Genomic DNA, 18,651 nt, shown 5'->3' on the forward strand with positions numbered 1-18,651 from the left:
CTGTATGTCTCTCTCACTCTGTCTGTCTCTCTCTCTCACTCTGTCTGTCTCTCTCTCTCTCTCTCTCTCACTCTGTCTCTCTCTCTCTGTTTGTCTGTCTCTCTCTCTGTTTGTCTCTCTCTCTCTCTGTCCCTCTCTCTCTCTCTCTTTGTCCCTCTCTCTCTCTCACTCTGTCTCCCTCTCTCACTCTGTCTCTCTCTCTCTCTCACTCTGTCTGTCTCTCTCTCACTCTGTATGTCTCTCACTCTGTCTGTCTCTCTCTCTCTCTCACTCTGTCTCTCTCTCTCTGTTTGTCTGTCTCTCTCTCTGTTTGTCTCTCTCTCTCTCTGTCCCTCTCTCTCTCTCTGTTTGTCCCTCTCTCTCTCTCTCTGTTTGTCCCTCTCTCTCTCTCTGTTTGTCCCTCTCTCTCTCTCTGTTTGTCTCTCACTCTGTCTGTCTCTCTTTCACTCTGTCTGTCTCTCTCTCTCTCACTCTGTCTGTCTATCTCTCTCACTCTGTCTGTCTCTCTCTCACTCTCTGTGTCTCTCTCACTCTGTCTGTCTCTCTCTCACTCTGTCTGTCTCTCTCTCACTCACTCTGTCTGTCTCTCTCTCACTCTGTCTGTCTCTCTGTCTCACTCTGTCTGTCTGTCTGTCTGTCTCACTCTGTCTGTCTGTCTGTCTCACTCTGTCTGTCTGTCTCTCTCTCACTCTGTCTGTCTGTCTCTCTCACTCTGTCTGTCTCTCACTCTCACTCTGTTTCTCTCTCTCACTCTGTCTGTCTGTCTCTCTCTCACTCTGTCTGTCTGTCTCTCTGTCTCACTCTGTCTGTCTCTCTGTCTCACTCTGTCTGTCTCTCTGTCTCACTCGGTCTGTCTCTCTGTCTCACTCGGTCTGTCTGTCTCTGTCTGTCTGTCTGTCTGTCTGTCTCTCACTCTCACTCTGTTTGTCTCTCTCACTCTGTCTCTCTCTCACTCTGTCTGTCTCTCTCTCACTCTGTCTGTCTCTCTCTCACTCTGTCTGTCTCTCTCTCACTCTGTCTGTCTCTCTCTCACTCTGTCTGTCTCCCTCTCTCACTCTGTCTCTCTCTCTCACTCTGTCTGTCTGTCTGTCTCACTCTGTCTGTCTGTCTGTCTGTCTCACTGTCTGTCTGTCTGTCTGTCTCACTCTGTCTGTCTCTCTCTCACTCTGTCTGTCTGTCTGTCTGTCTGTCTCTCTCACTTTGTCTGTCTGTCTCTCTCACTTTGTCTGTCTCTCTCTCACTCTGTCTGTCTGTCTCTCTCACTCTCTGTCTGTCTCTCTCACTCTCTGTCTGTCTGTCTCTCTCTCTCACTCTGTCTGTCTCTCTCTCTCACTCTGTCTGTCTCACTCTGTCTCTCTCTCTCACTCTGTCTGTCTCTCTCTCACTCTGTATGTCTCTCTCACTCTGTCTGTCTCTCACTCTCACTCTGTCTCTCTCTGTTTGTCTGTCTCTCTCTCTGTTTGTCTCTCTCTCTCTCTGTCCCTCTCTCTCTCTCTCTGTTTGTCCCTCTCTCTCTCACTCTGTCTGTCTCCCTCTCTCACTCTGTCTCTCTCTCTCACTCTGTCTGTCTCTCTCTCACTCTGTCTGTCTCTCTCTCACTCTGTATGTCTCTCTCACTCTGTCTGTCTCTCTCTCTCTCACTCTGTCTCTCTCTCTCTGTTTTTCTGTCTCTCTCTCTGTTTGTCTCTCTCTCTCTGTCCCTCTCTCTCTCTCTTTGTCCCTCTCTCTCTCTCACTCTGTCTCCCTCTCTCACTCTGTCTCTCTCTCTCACTCTGTCTGTCTCTCTCTCACTCTGTCTGTCTCTCTCTCTCACTCTGTCTGTCTCTCTCTCTCACTCTGTTTGTCCCTCTCTCTCTCTCTGTTTGTCTCTCACTCTGTCTGTCTCTCTCTCACTCTGTCTGTCTCTCTCTCACTCTGTCTATCTCTCTCACTCTGTCTGTCTCTCTCTCACTCTGTCTGTCTCTCTCTCACTCACTCTGTCTGTCTCTCTCTCACTCTGTCTGTCTCTCTGTCTCACTCTGTCTGTCTGTCTGTTTCACTCTGTCTGTCTGTCTGTCTGTCTCACTCTGTCTGTCTGTCTCTCTCTCACTCTGTCTGTCTGTCTCTCTCACTCTGTCTGTCTCTCACTCTCACTCTGTTTGTCTCTCTCACTCTGTCTGTCTCTCTCTCACTCTGTCTGTCTGTCTCTCTGTCTCACTCTGTCTATCTCTCTGTCTCACTCTGTCTGTCTCTCTGTCTCACTCGGTCTGTCTGTCTCTGTCTGTCTGTCTGTCTGTCTGTCTGTCTGTCTCTGTCTCTCACTCTGTTTGTCTCTCTCACTCTGTCTGTCTCTCTCTCACTCTGTCTGTCTCTCTCTCACTCTGTCTCTCTCTCTCACTCTGTCTGTCTCTCTCTCACTCTGTATGTCTCTCTCTCTCACTCTGTCTCTCTCTCTCACTCTGTCTGTCTCTCTCTCTCTCTCACTCTGTCTCTCTCTCTCTGTTTGTCTGTCTCTCTCTCTGTTTGTCTCTCTCTCTCTCTGTCCCTCTCTCTCTCTCTGTTTGTCCCTCTCTCTCTCTCTGTTTGTCCCTCTCTCTCTCTCTGTTTGTCCCTCTCTCTCTCTCTGTTTGTCCCTCTCTCTCTCTTTGTTTGTCTCTCACTCTGTCTGTCTCTCTCTCACTCTGTCTATCTCTCTCACTCTGTCTGTCTCTCTCTCACTCTGTCTGTCTCTCTCTCACTCTGTCTGTCTCTCTCTCACTCTGTCTGTCTCTCTGTCTCACTCTGTCTGTCTGTCTCTCTCTCACTCTGTCTGTCTGTCTCTCTCTCACTCTGTCTGTCTCTCTCTCACTCACTCTGTCTGTCTCTCTCTCACTCTGTCTGTCTGTCTCTCTGTCTCACTCTGTCTGTCTCTCTGTCTCACTCGGTCTGTCTGTCTCTGTCTGTCTGTCTGTCTGTCTGTCTGTCTGTCTGTCTCTCTCTCTCACTCTGTCTGTCTCTCTCTCACTCTGTCTGTCTCTCTCTCACTCTGTCTGTCTCTCTCTCACTCTGTCTGTCTCTCTCTCACTCTGTCTGTCTCTCTCTCACTCTGTCTGTCTCTCTCTCACTCTGTCTGTCTCTCTCTCACTCTGTCTGTCTCCCTCTCTCACTCTGTCTCTCTGTCTCACTCTGTCTGTCTCTCTGTCTCACTCTGTCTGTCTGTCTCACTCTGTCTGTCTGTCTGTCTCACTCTGTCTGTCTCTCTCTCACTCTGTCTGTCTGTCTGTCTCTCTCACTCTGTCTGTCTGTCTGTCTCTCTCACTTTGTCTGTCTCTCTCTCACTCTGTCTGTCTGTCTCTCTCACTCTCTGTCTGTCTCTCTCACTCTCTGTCTGTCTGTCTCTCTCTCTCACTCTGTCTCTCTCTCTCTCACTCTGTCTGTCTCCCTCTCTCACTCTGTCTCTCTCTCTCACTCTGTCTGTCTCTCTCACTCTGTATGTCTCTCTCACTCTGTCTGTCTCTCTCTCTCACTCTGTCTGTCTCTCTCTCACTCTGTTTGTCTCTCTCTCACTCTGTCTGTCTCTCTGTCTCACTCTGTCTGTCTGTCTCTCTCTCACTCTGTCTGTCTGTCTCTCTCTCACTCTGTCTGTCTCTCTCTCACTCACTCTGTCTGTCTCTCTCTCACTCTGTCTGTCTGTCTCTCTGTCTCACTCTGTCTGTCTCTCTGTCTCACTCTGTCTGTCTCTCTGTCTCACTCGGTCTGTCTGTCTCTGTCTGTCTGTCTGTCTGTCTGTCTGTCTGTCTGTCTGTCTCTCTCTCTCACTCTGTCTGTCTCTCTCTCACTCTGTCTGTCTCTCTCTCACTCTGTCTGTCTCTCTGTCTCACTCGGTCTGTCTGTCTCTGTCTGTCTGTCTGTCTGTCTGTCTGTCTCTGTCTCTCACTCTGTTTGTCTCTCTCACTCTGTCTGTCTCTCTCTCACTCTGTCTGTCTCTCTCTCACTCTGTCTCTCTCTCTCACTCTGTCTGTCTCTCTCTCACTCTGTCTCTCTCTCTCACTCTGTCTGTCTCTCTCTCTCTCTCACTCTGTCTCTCTCTCTCTGTTTGTCTGTCTCTCTCTCTGTTTGTCTCTCTCTCTCTCTGTCCCTCTCTCTCTCTCTGTTTGTCCGTCTCTCTCTCTCTCTGTCCCTCTCTCTCTCTCTGTTTGTCCCTCTCTCTCTCTCTGTTTGTCCCTCTCTCTCTCTCTGTTTGTCCCTCTCTCTCTCTCTGTTTGTCCCTCTCTCTCTCTTTGTTTGTCTCTCACTCTGTCTGTCTCTCTCTCACTCTGTCTATCTCTCTCACTCTGTCTGTCTCTCTCTCACTCTGTCTGTCTCTCTCTCACTCTGTCTGTCTCTCTCTCACTCTGTCTGTCTCTCTGTCTCACTCTGTCTGTCTGTCTCTCTCTCACTCTGTCTGTCTGTCTCTCTCTCACTCTGTCTGTCTGTCTCTCTCACTCACTCTGTCTGTCTCTCTCTCACTCTGTCTGTCTGTCTCTCTGTCTCACTCTGTCTGTCTCTCTGTCTCACTCTGTCTGTCTCTCTGTCTGTCTGTCTGTCTCTCTCTCTCACTCTGTCTGTCTCTCTCTCACTCTGTCTGTCTCTCTCTCATCTTTGTACTCTGTCTGTCTCTCTCTCACTCTGTCTGTCTCTCTCTCACTCTGTCTGTCTCTCTCTCACTCTGTCTGTCTCTCTCTCACTCTGTCTGTCTCTCTCTCACTCTGTCTGTCTCTCTCTCACTCTGTCTGTCTCTCTCACTCTGTCTGTCTCTCTCTCACTCTGTCTGTCTCCCTCTCTCACTCTGTCTCTCTGTCTCACTCTGTCTGTCTGTCTCACTCTGTCTGTCTGTCTGTCTCACTCTGTCTGTCTCTCTCTCACTCTGTCTGTCTGTCTGTCTCTCTCACTTTGTCTGTCTGTCTCTCTCACTTTGTCTGTCTCTCTCTCACTCTGTCTGTCTGTCTCTCTCACTCTCTGTCTGTCTCTCTCACTCTCTGTCTGTCTGTCTCTCTCTCTCACTCTGTCTCTCTCTCTCTCACTCTGTCTGTCTCCCTCTCTCACTCTGTCTCTCTCTCTCACTCTGTCTGTCTCTCTCTCACTCTGTATGTCTCTCTCACTCTGTCTGTCTCTCTCACTCTGTCTGTCTCTCTCTCTCTCTGTTTGTCTGTCTCTCTCTCTGTTTGTCTGTCTCTCTCTCTGTTTGTCTCTCTCTCTCTCTGTCCCTCTCTCTCTCTCTGTTTGTCCCTCTCTCTCTCTCACTCTGTCTGTCTCCCTCTCTCACTCTGTCTCTCTCTCTCACTCTGTCTGTCTCTCTCTCACTCTGTCTGTCTCTCTCTCACTCTGTCTGTCTCTCTCTCTCTCTCTCTCTCTCTCTCTCACTCTGTCTCTCTCTCTCTGTTTGTCTGTCTCTCTCTCTGTTTGTCTCTCTCTCTCTCTGTCCCTCTCTCTCTCTCTTTGTCCCTCTCTCTCTCTCACTCTGTCTGTCTCTCTCTCTCACTCTGTCTGTCTCTCTCTCTCTCGCTCACTCTGTCTCTCTCTCTCTGTTTGTCTGTCTCTCTCTCTGTTTGTCTCTCTCTCTCTCTGTCCCTCTCTCTCTCTCTGTTTGTCCCTCTCTCTCTCTCTGTTTGTCCCTCTCTCTCTCTCTGTTTGTCTCTCACTCTGTCTGTCTCTCTCTCACTCTGTCTGTCTCTCTCTCACTCTGTCTGTCTCTCTCACTCTGTCTGTCTCTCTCTCACTCTGTCTGTCTCTCTCTCACTCTGTCTGTCTCTCTCTCACTCTGTCTGTCTCTCTCTCACTCTGTCTGTCTCTCTCTCACTCTGTCTGTCTCTCTGTCTCACTCTGTCTGTCTGTCTGTCTCACTCTGTCTGTCTGTCTGTCTGTCTGTCTGTCTGTCTGTCTGTCTCACTCTGTCTGTCTGTCTGTCTCACTCTGTCTGTCTGTCTCTCTCTCACTCTGTCTGTCTGTCTCTCTCTGTCTGTCTGTCTCTCTCTCACTCTGTCTGTCTGTCTCTCTCACTCTGTCTGTCTCTCACTCTCACTCTGTTTGTCTCTCTCTCACTCTGTCTGTCTCTCTCTCACTCTGTTTGTCTCTCTCTCACTCTGTCTGTCTCTCTCTCACTCTGTCTGTCTCTCTCTCACTCTGTCTGTCTCTCTCTCACTCTGTCTGTCTTTCTCACTGTCTCTCTCACTTTCTCTCACTCACTCTCATCTGAGCCGAAGCATCACAAGTCAAATCCTGTCTATCCAAGCCAGCCTAATCTCCCACACTTACACAAAGACTAAGGAAGGGGGAGAAAAATCACTCCAGTTATATTTGAGGATATATTATTTTGATAATATTAATTTTGTGCTAGTTGGCTGTACCTGCACACCACATCTCCAGTATTTTCCTTCATAGCTTGTTCTCCATCTTAGTAGGAAGCCAATTTGTTTTCAGCACATTTACAAGACTGATCAAACCTGTTTTCTCATGACTCTATCTTGTTCCTCTGCCTCAGACATATGGTGAGCAATATGTTTGTAACAACAAATCACAGTATCGAATCGCAATCCATGTAGAATTGTGATCATTTTATTTAACCTTTATTTAACTAGGCAAGTCAGTTTAGAACAAATTCTTATTTACAATGACGGCCTACCGGGGAACAGTGGGTTAACCTCTGTGTTCAGGGGCAGAACAACAGAGTTTTACCTTGTCAGCTCAGGGATTCAATCCAACAGGCCCAACGTTCTAACCACTAGGCTACCTGCCGCCTGCCCCTACATAACAACACTGAAGTATCGTGTTAATATCATCATTCCCAGCCCTTACAAAGACACACATATACAAGCACACTTCATCTACTTCATTTACAGACCTCAATATCCTAGAGGATTCTGACTTCCTGACTCTATTCCCACCATTCACTGCTCTATCAGGGCCCTCGCCGAATAACCACCTGCCCTTGTGATGCAGTACAATCACAATACAGGTCTGATTTCATCACTAGCGTAGGCAGGTAGTGCGCCTCTCTTACCCTGCTAGCCTATCGCTGACATGTGAAACGTGAATGCATTTTGATTGTAATTAAATGCTAAATAGGAAGGCTCTAAAAGCTAGCTCGCTGTATAGATGAGAGCCACTTGGCTTGATTGCTCGCTGTTGTTAGCTGTTAGCACGTGGGCTAGCGGTTAGCATCCACATTTCCTATTGATCTGATGATGACCTTGCTGTTTTTGTTGTTGCCATGTGCAATGCAGTGCTGTCATTGAAGCCTGTCGACATGTGTGTTATGAATGTATGGGTGGGAAGGTGTTTGTCTGTGCGTGTTGATAGTCTAAAGTGGCGTCCTCCACTTGTGTCCTTCTCATTCATCTGCACTGAGACGATTTTCAATGAAGGAAAGGAGACGAGTCGAGGAGGCTACATTAGAGAGTTGGGATGCACCCAATGTGTTTCTCTCCACAGAATTCAGTCTGGTTTAGTTGCAACACTAATGCATGTTCTCTCTCGCAGGTGACAGAGTATCTCAACGGTCAGGAGTCTGCCAAGACTGCCAGGGTAAGTTTCTCTCTATCTCTTGCTCACTTTCTCTCTACATCTCTACCTCTCTCCCCCTTTCTCACTTTTCTGTCCCTGTTTCATACTAGCTCCCTCTCTCTCTCTACCTCTCTCTACATCTCTACTTCTCTCCCCCTTTCTCACTTTTCTGTCCCTGTTTCGTACTAGCTCCCTCTCTCTCTCTACCTCTCTCCCTACATCTCTACCTCTCTCTCTACATCTCTACCTCTCTCCCCCTTTCTCACTTTTCTGTCCCTGTTTCGTACTAGCTCCCTCTCTCTCTCTACCTCTCTCTCTACATCTCTACCTCTCTCCCTACATCTCTACCTCTCTCCCTACATCTCTACCTCTCTCCCTCTTTCTCACTTTTCAGTCCCTGTTTCATACTAGCTCCCTCTCTCTACCTCTCTCTCTACATCTCTACCTCTCTCCCTACATCTCTACCTCTCTCCCTACATCTCTACCTCTCTCCCTCTTTCTCACTTTTCAGTCCCTGTTTCATACTAGCTCCCTCTCTCTCTCTCTACCTCTCTCTCTACATCTCTACCTCCCTCTCTCTCTCTACCTCTCTCCCTCTTTCTCACTTTTCTGTCCCTGTTTCATACTAGCTCCCTCTCTCTCTCTACCTCTCTCCCTCTTTCTCACTTTTCTGTCCCTGTTTCATACTAGCTCCCTCGCTCTCTCTCTACCTCTCTCCCTCTTTCTCACTTTTCTGTCCATGTTTCATACTAGCTCCCTCTCTCTCTCTCTACCTCTCTCCCTACATTTCTTCCTCAATCCCTCTTTCTCACTTTTCTGTCCATGTTTCATACTAGCTCCCTCTCTCTCTCTCTACCTCTCTCTCTACATCTCTACCTCTCTCCCTCTTTCTCACTTTTCTGTCCCTGTTTCATACTAGCTCTCTCTCTCTCTCTACCTCTCTCTCTACATCTCTCCCCCTTTCTCACTTTTCTGTCCCTGTTTCGTACTAGCTCGCTCAACACAATACAAATTCATCCTGGCTTTATTGGCATGACAGGTAAACCGGTGTTTCCAAAGCTGTAATTACAACTACTAGTAGAAGAAAGGAGCCCTCCTTCATTTCTCTGCTCCCTCTGTCTTTCTCTCCACCTGTCTGTTCTCTGAAGACGTGACACATCTCATTGGCAGGCAGTGCTGTCCTAAATGGACGCTGGCCCACAGTCTGTGCAGGCCCACGCTGATGGAAAGAAAGCAAGAGAGGGAGAGAGGGATAGATGGCATCCACATGGCACACAGGACTCTTGCCCACCTCCACACACCCCAGGGTCCGCTTGCCCACCTCCACACACCCCAGGGTCCGCTTGCCCACCTCCACACACCCCAGGGTCCGCTTGCCCACCTCCACACACCCCAGGGTCCGCTTGCCCACCTCCACACACCCCAGGGTCCGCTCACAGCACAGCAACCAATCCAAACGCAGGTGGTTCTACCTGTTTAGGTACACTAGCCAATCGTCTAGTCAGATGACAGAGCATATGCAAAAAGTATCAGCCCAGTTTCATTATCCTTGCACCGCTCAATCCTAATACTCCTAGTTATACAGTAACTGTTTACTGTATCTTGCCCAAGAGCATAGCCCAATGACCTTATATAGATTAGTTTGTCTAATTTGGGGTGCTTGTTTTACCTGCTTTATGGTAAACAGGTGGCATCCATTTATCCTCCTTAAACACTGTGACCTTCAAGAAGGCACAGTTCTCTTCAGCAGCAAGACAAACGCTCTCACTGCTTTGACATATTGTCCAATCACACAACGCCATGCTCAAACAATCGTCCAATCAAAGGCAAAGTTGGTGTAAATGAGATGTAGTTCTCCAAAAGGCTGCAAGGAGTGACGAGGCACTCCTCCTGAAACAGGAAAGACAACATTGACAACATGGCAGCCGCTTCCTAACGACTAGTGCAAATTAGCATGGTCGCTAATTGGCTGTGAATCGTCATGTTAACAGCTGATCACACACTGCTGATGATGAGAGGAGGGGCCCTTGGTTGGTGTCGTGAAACATCTCTCACACACACACAACTTCTTGCGTTGCCGCCTAGAATGCCCCCTCACACACTACCACCGCCCTTCCCATTGCGCGTCAAACGGAACGTTTAGCAGGAAATTGCCTGGATGCTTGATGAGGGATGCAGAGCTCAGCGGAGTGAATTTAATGGAATAGAGGGAATAGACAGGGATGCGGCTGAAGCACCGGGGCCCTTCTGGAAAGGATTCAATGATGATGCTCCCCTCGTTCTCACTGGGGTGTGAGAGTACACTGATGTTCTCTCTATCTCTCTCTCTCTCTCTCTCTCTCTCTCTACCTTTCAACCTCTGTCTACCTGCCCCTGTCTCTACGTCTACCTCTCTCGCTGTCTCACTCTCTCTTGCAATTGCTCTCTCTCTTGCTCTCTCTCTTGCTCTCGCTCGCTCTCTCTTGCTCACTCTCTCTTGCTCTCTCTCTCTTGCTCTCTCTCTCTTGCTCTCTCTCTCTTGCACTCTCTCTCTTGCTCTCTCTCTTGCTCTCTCTCTGTCTCTCTCGCTATCTCTCTTGCTCTCTCTCACTTTCTCTCTCGCTCTCTCTCTCGTTTTCTCGCTCTCTCTCTCTTGCTCTCTCTCTCTCGCTCTCTCTCTCGCTCTCTCGCTCTCTCTCTCGCTTTCCCTCTCGCTCTCTCTCTCTCATTTTCTCGCTCTCTTGCTCTCTTGCTCTCTCACTTGCGCTCTCTCGCTCTTGCTCTTGCTCTCTCACTTGCTTTCTCTTGCTCTCTTGCTCTCTCTCGCTGTCTGGGGGGAGGGGCTGAGGCTCCCCATTTGAACTGAAGGTTAATGTGAGACTGTTGCTTGTCTGTTTTATTGTCAGCTATTCACTAAGTGCTCATGGTCTTTTCTGTCTCATGTTTTATCTCAGCTCAACATCTGGCGCTACGGAGACTTCCGCGACGACGACGCAGACGAGTTTGGCTACAAACTAAAAAAATGAAAAGCTCACGGCGCCATTCCAAAGACCAACGTGGAAGACGAGATGCACTCATTGGACGAGAAAAAGTGACAGAAAACGATTCAACGAAAATAAAACAAAGTAAAGGACAAGCATTGTCTCCCTCTTCCTTTTATTCCATGTTCATCCTCCTCCTCCTCTCTCCTGCTACTCTGCACATCCCTTCCTCCTCCTCCTCCTCTCTCCTGCTACTCTGCACATCCCTTCCTCCTCCTCCTCCTCCTCTCTCCTGCTACTCTGCACATCCCTTCCTCCTCCTCCTCCTCCTCTCTCCTGCTACTCTGCACATCCCTTCCTCCTCCTCCTCCTCCTCTCTCCTGCTACTCTGCACATCCCTTCCTCCTCCTCCTCCTCCTCTCTCCTGCTACTCTGCACATCCCTTCCTCCTCCTCCTCCTCCTCTCTCCTGCTACTCTGCACATCCCTTCCTCCTCCTCCTCCTCCTCTCTCCTGCTACTCTGCACATCCCTTCCTCCTCCTCCTCCTCCTCCTCTCTCCTGCTACTCTGCACATCCCTTCCTCCTCCTCCTCCTCCTCTCTCCTGCTACTCTGCACATCCCTTCCTCCTCCTCCCTCCGGACTCTGAAAGAGCACGCTATAGCTATGAACTCATAAAAACAGTGACTGTCCAATCCTTCCTCTTCTCCACCCTTCCTGAGCCACTACCAGTTGTTCTTATCATGTTTCCCCCGCTGCAGAGCTCTGTTAATTACCATGTCATCCTTTCCTGATTAGTGATGTCATATGCCCACACTAATCATGCGCATCGCTACCTTACCCTATCCCTACCACAGCCAATCCCTCCTATCCGTTGTACAGGAAAGGGGCTAGGCCTTCAGAAGAGGATCCCTTCACTTTTATTATTAACAGCTTTTTGCAGAGAGAAACACTTCCTTAATGAATGACAAGAAATGAATAATGCTATGTTTTATAAAGTGAATGTTAAAAAGCTAGCTCGAGATCCACACCCACCGGACGAGCTTATTTCTGTCCTTGATGTGTACCTATGTGATATGACATTAAATGAGGTTTATGTTGGGAGTGTTTTATTCTCCTCTTTCTTCTTCTCTCTCTCTCGTGGCCAGAACACCTTGACAAACAGCATTTTCTCATCTTCCTCTTCCCTCTTTCTGTAATGTTTACATATGATGGTGACATGATGATCTCTCTCTCTCTCTCTCTCTGTCTCTGTATGCCGTAGCAGAAACAGTGTTTGAATTTGTTTCCTTATGACAGCCCTTGTCGTTGTATTAAAAAATTCTGCTGAATAAAAATGAGCAAATGATTAAAAAGACGCATGTTGTTACTGGAATTAAATCACCAAACAGTCAAAGCTGCTAGATTTCACCAAGGATTGTTAATGTCCTTAGCCTGGTTTAAACCAGACCGGATGCTGGGCTCCCCATTTGTATCATGCTGAGTGCATCTTTCAGTATGGTTTTACCAGGCTATGGTGTCCTAGTTCTACTCAAAGGACTTAAAAGTACCAGTGCTACTGTTGGTAGGTCACCTCTTCCATTTAAATGACTCTTACACACCTTGATCTCATTTGTATCTTAAATAAGCGTTGCTGTTGTTACCACAGAATGACACAGCACACGCGACTGTACTAGATATATTTAAACATAGGTGGCTGGTTAGTGTCACATTTATTAGCATCAGTTCAGACAGTACGTAGGTTGAGCAACGACTCAAGTACAAGTTGAAGTATTGACTACACAGCATTTTGAATGAAAAATAAATGTACACCTTGGATATGTAAATGTTGCCATGCATAGAGTTTTGTGTACATATTTTCTGATCACATCACTGTACAACAGGGAATAGCAACTCCGGTCCTGGAGAACTGCAGTGGATGCATGGTTTTGTTTCATGCCGAAAGTAACAACTGATTCAGCTATTAAATCCACAAAGTGTTCAACAGTCTTTAGTTATTTAATAGCATTATCAGTTAAACTTTTAGAGCTACGTTTACATTTAGACACTCTTATCCAGAGCCACTTCCAATTAGTACATTCATCTGAAGACGTGAAACAAAAGCCTAGCTGCAGTGTTGTCGTTCCTCCACTATTTCCCTCAAGTGTCTTCAACCAGAGATCCATGTGGTTCACACACCCACCTCCTAAGAGGACCTGACACCTTTGTCCAAGGCCTATTTTTAGATCATATTAGATATACACAAGTACCTCAGAGGAGGGGCTAGCAAGGGATCCTTTTAGACACCAGTCTTCATTTGCTGCCCCACCAACCAATCAGGCAAGGCCTTACTCATTTAGCACAAATCAGAGATGGCTTTATTAATTTATCACAAGTGACTGGCACAAATTATGGGGTGGCAGGATGAGGCAATATGCTCCAAGGGCAATTATGAGCTCTGTCGCATGTTGCCTTCTTCAGCCACTTGAGTCACCTGCTGAGTCTGATGACTAGGCTTTAAAAAGCCTTCTCTTTTCTCACTCCCTCTCTCATTCTCTCTCTCTCTTTTACAGGCACCATTCTTTTCACGCCTGGCTGCTCCTCCAGACTGATGAGATGTCTATTAGGGCACCTGATGGAGGGCAGCCTGGTCTCACTGACTAGACGTAACATAGTAAATATACATCCGGGACACTTGAATTAGTATGATATGTTTGGTATGGTTACATAAGACAGAGGATTACTTAAGGCAAAAAACAAAAGTAGGGTGGATGGTTGGCGCATAATGCAAACGTCTAGCAACCCAAAGGTTGCATGTTTGAATCTCATCGCGGACAACTTTAGGATTTTAGCTAATTAGAAACTTTGCAACTAATTGCTACTTCTTAGCTACTTTGCAACTACTTAGCATGTTAGCTTCCCCTTCCCCTAACCTTAACCCCTAGCCTAGCTAACATTAGCCACTTAGCTAACGTTAACCACAACAAATTGTAATTTACAACATATCATACATTATGCAAATTCATAACATATTGTATGAATTGCAATTTGTAACACATCATACAAAATGGTTGGTGGACATCCACATATTAAATGTAACATATCATACTAATTGGAGTGTACCAGATTTAAGTTTACTACATTACGTCTAATCCCAATTCCAGGTTGTGGAGGGAGGAGGAAAGGAGGAGTGGAGCTAAAGGGTTAGGTAGTAGGTCAGGTCTTCTCCAAATGGTGGTCATTGGAGGTTATTGGAGGCTGAAGCATGGTAAGATTATGTATTACAGTTATAGACATACTGGTGTTGACTTGAGACAGTTCTCGGGGGAGAGTCTCGGTTGTCAACAACCGCCAAATTACAGAAGAATGCCTCAATATATTGCAGTGCTGAAGGGAACAAAGTTCTATCTCGGTCTTGTAGTGAAGTAAGTTGAGAAATTATATCTACATTTTTACACCTGTATTTTTTTTTTTTTCAATTCAAAGTCATGGAAAGAATCCCAGCAATCAACAAGCCCAAATTGCAGATTTCTCAATAGGTTGTAGAGTACTAGTAAGAAGTGCTTGCTCTAGGGCTTGCAGAGACCTTGTGGAGTAAGTGGTGAGACATTCAAGAATCCGGTGTTGGCTCGCTACACTTGTAGGGCTTTGGTGTCTCAACACAAATCTGTACTGTCATCTTCCTCTCTCTGCCTATGCATTATTTGGGTAGCGTTTGGAGTCAAGCTAATGCGTTTGGATCGGAGGCGAGACTGAGTAAATAGATATTAGAGCGAGATAATGAGGATGGTTTGTCAGCAGCGTTGTTTGTGTGGAGACATTGATACTTCCCTGAACCTCTCATTCGAACTGCATCAACAACTATCTACAATGATAAACCAATCTTCCCCATGTCTGTCAACTGATCTAGTTCCAGAACAAAACCCATCAGTCAAATCTTTGTTTCCATCGAAGGAAATTACATTTCAAACGCAGGAAGAGTTTACATTTCCTGTAAAAGGGCGACAAAAACTTGGAGACAAAAGTTTAAAAAAATTAAATCAATGACTTTGCTTGGAACAAAAGATAAAAGAGTGAGAGGAGCAAATATCTATTTTTCATGAGCCCAAAGCATGTTTCTCATTCGAGGCGTTTTGGAGGGAGAATGAAACCTATTCAATAATTCAGAGCTGAAATATGTTTGGGAGCAGATTGTAGTTTTTTCTTCAGACTAATGAAAGCGTGGTCCTCTGTGGACCGTGGTTTTGACGTGTGTGTGTGTGGTTCACCCTAGAATGCACCAGTGGTCATAGAGATTATTTGTAAATCTCTGATTTACTTTGGAGAGTCCCTGGTTTTAAAGTCTTACGACTTAGAATCGTACTTATTCACTACTCAAAGCCCTTTGTAAACAATGTCTTCCATGTTGGTTGGTGCACCACAACTTTAGGTGAAGTTATCTTTCCTAGTCCAGCAACCACGAGTGAAGTTGAAATCAACCTATGGATGGATATTTAATGCTCACATGATGTTCTCACCGCTGCACAAAGTCAGGTTTGGATTCAACCCTTATTGAGGAAGATCTGTGTTATAGTGCGATTGAAATGGAAAGGGAATTTTTCATGAAGCCGAGTCTGACATGGGCAACGTGTTACGCGAACACATTTCAATCACGCGATAGTGCGGCTCTTCCTCGATACTGACTGAATCTAGGCCTAGGTGTGTGTTGTGTTGTGAGTGCAGTCATTACCATGTCATGTATGTGATTGTGTGGTGGGAGGTAGCCTAGCGCTGGTTTGAATCCCCAAGCCAACTAGGTGAAGAATCTGTGGATGTGCCCTTGAGCAAGGCACTTAACCCTAATTGCTCTTGTATTCACTCTGAATAAGAGCATCTGCTAAATCAGGGATTCCCCAACTCAGTCCTGATCCACCCCTGGCGCCACATTTTGTTTTTTGCCACAGCTGACTCAAATAATCACATCTTGATGATGAGTTAGTTATTTGAATCAGCTGTGCAGTGCACCCTGGGGGAGGGAAGAAACACTGTTCCAAATGACTAATATTTAAATGTATGTTTCCACCTATCAGTGACACACATTCAAGCCCACTGAACCCACCAAACACCTCCGTATGTCTGCCCACACAACCCACCCGCACGGTTAGAATAAATAATTAATTCACAAAAAGACTTCATCCCCAGCCAACCACACCAGAACACAACACTGAACTGAGATATTGAGGTAGTACTGTAATTGAAGGGAAGTGTGCTCCACTGGTCAGATGAGCCACAGATTCCTCACTATCCTACAATCTCTGTGTTCAACCAACTGTAAACCCTCCAACCTGGGAGTGTTCCCATCCGTCCTATAGGATGCATGCCAAATGGTTCCCTATTTAGTGCACTACCTTTGAGCAGGCCCCATTGGGATCTGGTAAAAACCTGTGCACTATATATAGGGAGTAGGGTACCATTTGGGATGCAAGCCCTAGTCGTCGTGTGCCACAGATGGATTTGTCCAATCAGTCTCTACATAACGCTCTTATTATTAAGAGGAATTAAATAAGTTAATGAGCTTGTCCTGTTTACCATGGAATCATTAAGGAGGAATTTTCCCTCATAAAGCCAGCATTCTTCAACTATGGTATCTGAATAAAACATGTTTCTGCATTATGTCTGCATTCTCTGTCTTCAGCTTCAAGGCAGAATATTTCCATACACTCCCTCAAGTGCACCATTCAAGTGAAAGGTGAAACGTCTTTGAATCCTTCAAAGATTTGTTTTAATGGGGCCGTGCACTTTCAACAAACACTAGCCTTAACCGCAAAGAAATGAGTGATGTGATTGTAGGTTGATTTGTAGATTTGGTAGGCTGACAACCACTCTTGTCTGCAGTCAGGTCTCGTTCAGTGTACAGAGTAGGGTTTATGTCTCATGTCATGGTGGAATACAGTATTATTCTCTCCCTCATTCCCTCTATTTCTGTCTCTTGTACTCTGTTCCACTACTCTGTTCATCTGTATCCTCTTTCTCTCTGACATCTTGTTTTCTACCCTTCGCTCTTGTATTCTGTTCTACTATTCTCTCTCTCTCTCTGTGTAGTTTAAGTCTTCTCCCCTGTATTCTGTTCTACTATTCTCTCTCTCTCTCTCTCTGTAGTTTAAGTCTTCTCTCCTGTATTCTGTTCTACTATTCTCTCTCTCTCTCTGTGTAGTTTAAGTCTTCTCCCCTGTATTCTGTTCTACTATTCTCTCTCTCTCTGTAGTTTAAGTCTTCTCTCCTGTATTCTGTTCTACTATTCTCTCTCTCTCTGTGTAGTTTAAGTCTTCTCTCCTGTATTCTGTTCTACTATTCTCTCTCTCTCTCTCTCTCTCTCTCTGTAGTTTAAGTCTTCTCTCCTGTATTCTGTTCTACTATTCTCTCTCTCTCTCTGTGTAGTTTAAGTCTTCTCCCCTGTATTCTGTTCTACTATTCTCTCTCTCTCTGTAGTTTAAGTCTTCTCTCCTGTATTCTGTTCTACTATTCTCTCTCTCTCTGTGTAGTTTAAGTCTTCTCTCCTGTATTCTGTTCTACTATTCTCTCTCTCTGTGTAGTTTAAGTCTTCTCCCCTGTATTCTGTTCTACTATTCTCTCTCGCTCTCTCTCTCTGTGTAGTTTAAGTCTTCTCTCCTGTATTCTGTTCTACTATTCTCTCTCTCTCTCTCTCTCTCTCTCTGTAGTTTAAGTCTTCTCTCCTGTATTCTGTTCTACTATTCTCTCTCTCTCTCTGTGTAGTTTAAGTCTTCTCTCCTGTATTCTGTTCTACTATTCTCTCTCTCTCTGTAGTTTAAGTCTTCTCTCCTGTATTCTGTTCTACTATTCTCTCTCTCTGTGTAGTTTAAGTCTTCTCTCTTGTATTCTGTTCTACTATTCTCTCTCTCTCTCTGTGTGTAGTTTAAGTCTTCTCCCCTGTATTCTGTTCTACTATTCTCTCTCTCTCTCTGTAGTTTAAGTCTTCTCTCCTGTATTCTGTTCTACTATTCTCTCTCTCTCTGTGTAGTTTAAGTCTTCTCCCCTGTATTCTGTTCTACTATTCTCTCTCTCTGTGTAGTTTAAGTCTTCTCTCCTGTATTCTGTTCTACTATTCTCTCTCTCTCTGTGTAGTTTAAGTCTTCTCCCCTGTATTCTGTTCTACTATTCTCTCTCTCTGTGTAGTTTAAGTCTTCTCCCCTGTATTCTGTTCTACTATTCTCTCTCGCTCCTCTCTCTCTGTGTAGTTTAAGTCTTCTCTCCTGTATTCCTGTTCTACTATTCTCTCTCTCTCTCTCTCTCTCTCTGTAGTTTAAGTCTTCTCTCCTGTATTCTGTTCTACTATTCTCTCTCTCTCTCTGTGTAGTTTAAGTCTTCTCCCCTGTATTCTGTTCTACTATTCTCTCTCTCTCTCTGTAGTTTAAGTCTTCTCTCCTGTATTCTGTTCTACTATTCTCTCTCTGTGTAGTTTAAGTCTTCTCTCTTGTATTCTGTTCTACTATTCTCTCTCTCCTCTCTGTGTAGTTTAAGTCTTCTCCCCTGTATTCTGTTCTACTATTCTCTCTCTCTCTCTGTAGTTTAAGTCTTCTCTCCTGTATTCTGTTCTACTATTCTCTCTCTCTCTCTCTCTCTCTGTAGTTTAAGTCTTCTCTTCTTTATTCTGTTCTACTATTCTCTCTCTCTCTGTGTAGTTTAAGCCTTCTCTCTTGTATTCTGTTCTACTATTCTCTCTCTCTCTGTGTAGTTTAAGTCTTCTCCCCTGTATTCTGTTCTACTATTCTCTCTCTCTCTGTAGTTTAAGGTCTTCCTCTCTTGTATTCTGTTCTACTATTCTTCTCTCTCTGTGTAGTTTAAGTCTTCTCTCCGTATTCTGTTCTACTATTCTCTCTCTCTCTGTGTAGGTTTAAGTCTTCTCTCTTGTATTCTGTTCTACTATTCTCTCTCTCTCTCTGTGTAGTTTAAGTCTTCTCCCCTGTATTCTGTTCTACTATTCTCTCTCTCTGTGTAGTTTAAGTCTTCTCCCCTGTATTCTGTTCTACTATTCTCTCTCTCTCTGTAGTTTAAAGTCTTCTCTCCTGTATTTCTGTTCTACTATTCTCTCTCTCTCTCTCTGTGTAGTTTGTCTTCTCTCCTGTATTCTGTTCTACTATTCACCTCTCTCTCTCTCTCTCTCTCTCTGTAGTTTAAGTCTTCTCTTCTTTATTCTGTTCTACTATTCTCTCTCT

General features: G+C 45.6%; 1 pseudogene; it reads left to right on the forward strand.

Moving 5' to 3' along the window:
• LOC109881868 (staphylococcal nuclease domain-containing protein 1-like) overlaps positions 1 to 11,816 on the forward strand; it is a 356,997-nt pseudogene extending 345,181 nt beyond the window's left edge.
• The last annotated feature ends 6,835 nt before the right edge of the window (positions 11,817 to 18,651 follow it).

The sequence above is a fragment of the Oncorhynchus kisutch genome, linkage group LG19, assembly GCF_002021735.2.
Source record: "Oncorhynchus kisutch isolate 150728-3 linkage group LG19, Okis_V2, whole genome shotgun sequence".
In the NCBI taxonomy this organism is placed as follows: Eukaryota; Metazoa; Chordata; class Actinopteri; order Salmoniformes; family Salmonidae; genus Oncorhynchus; species Oncorhynchus kisutch.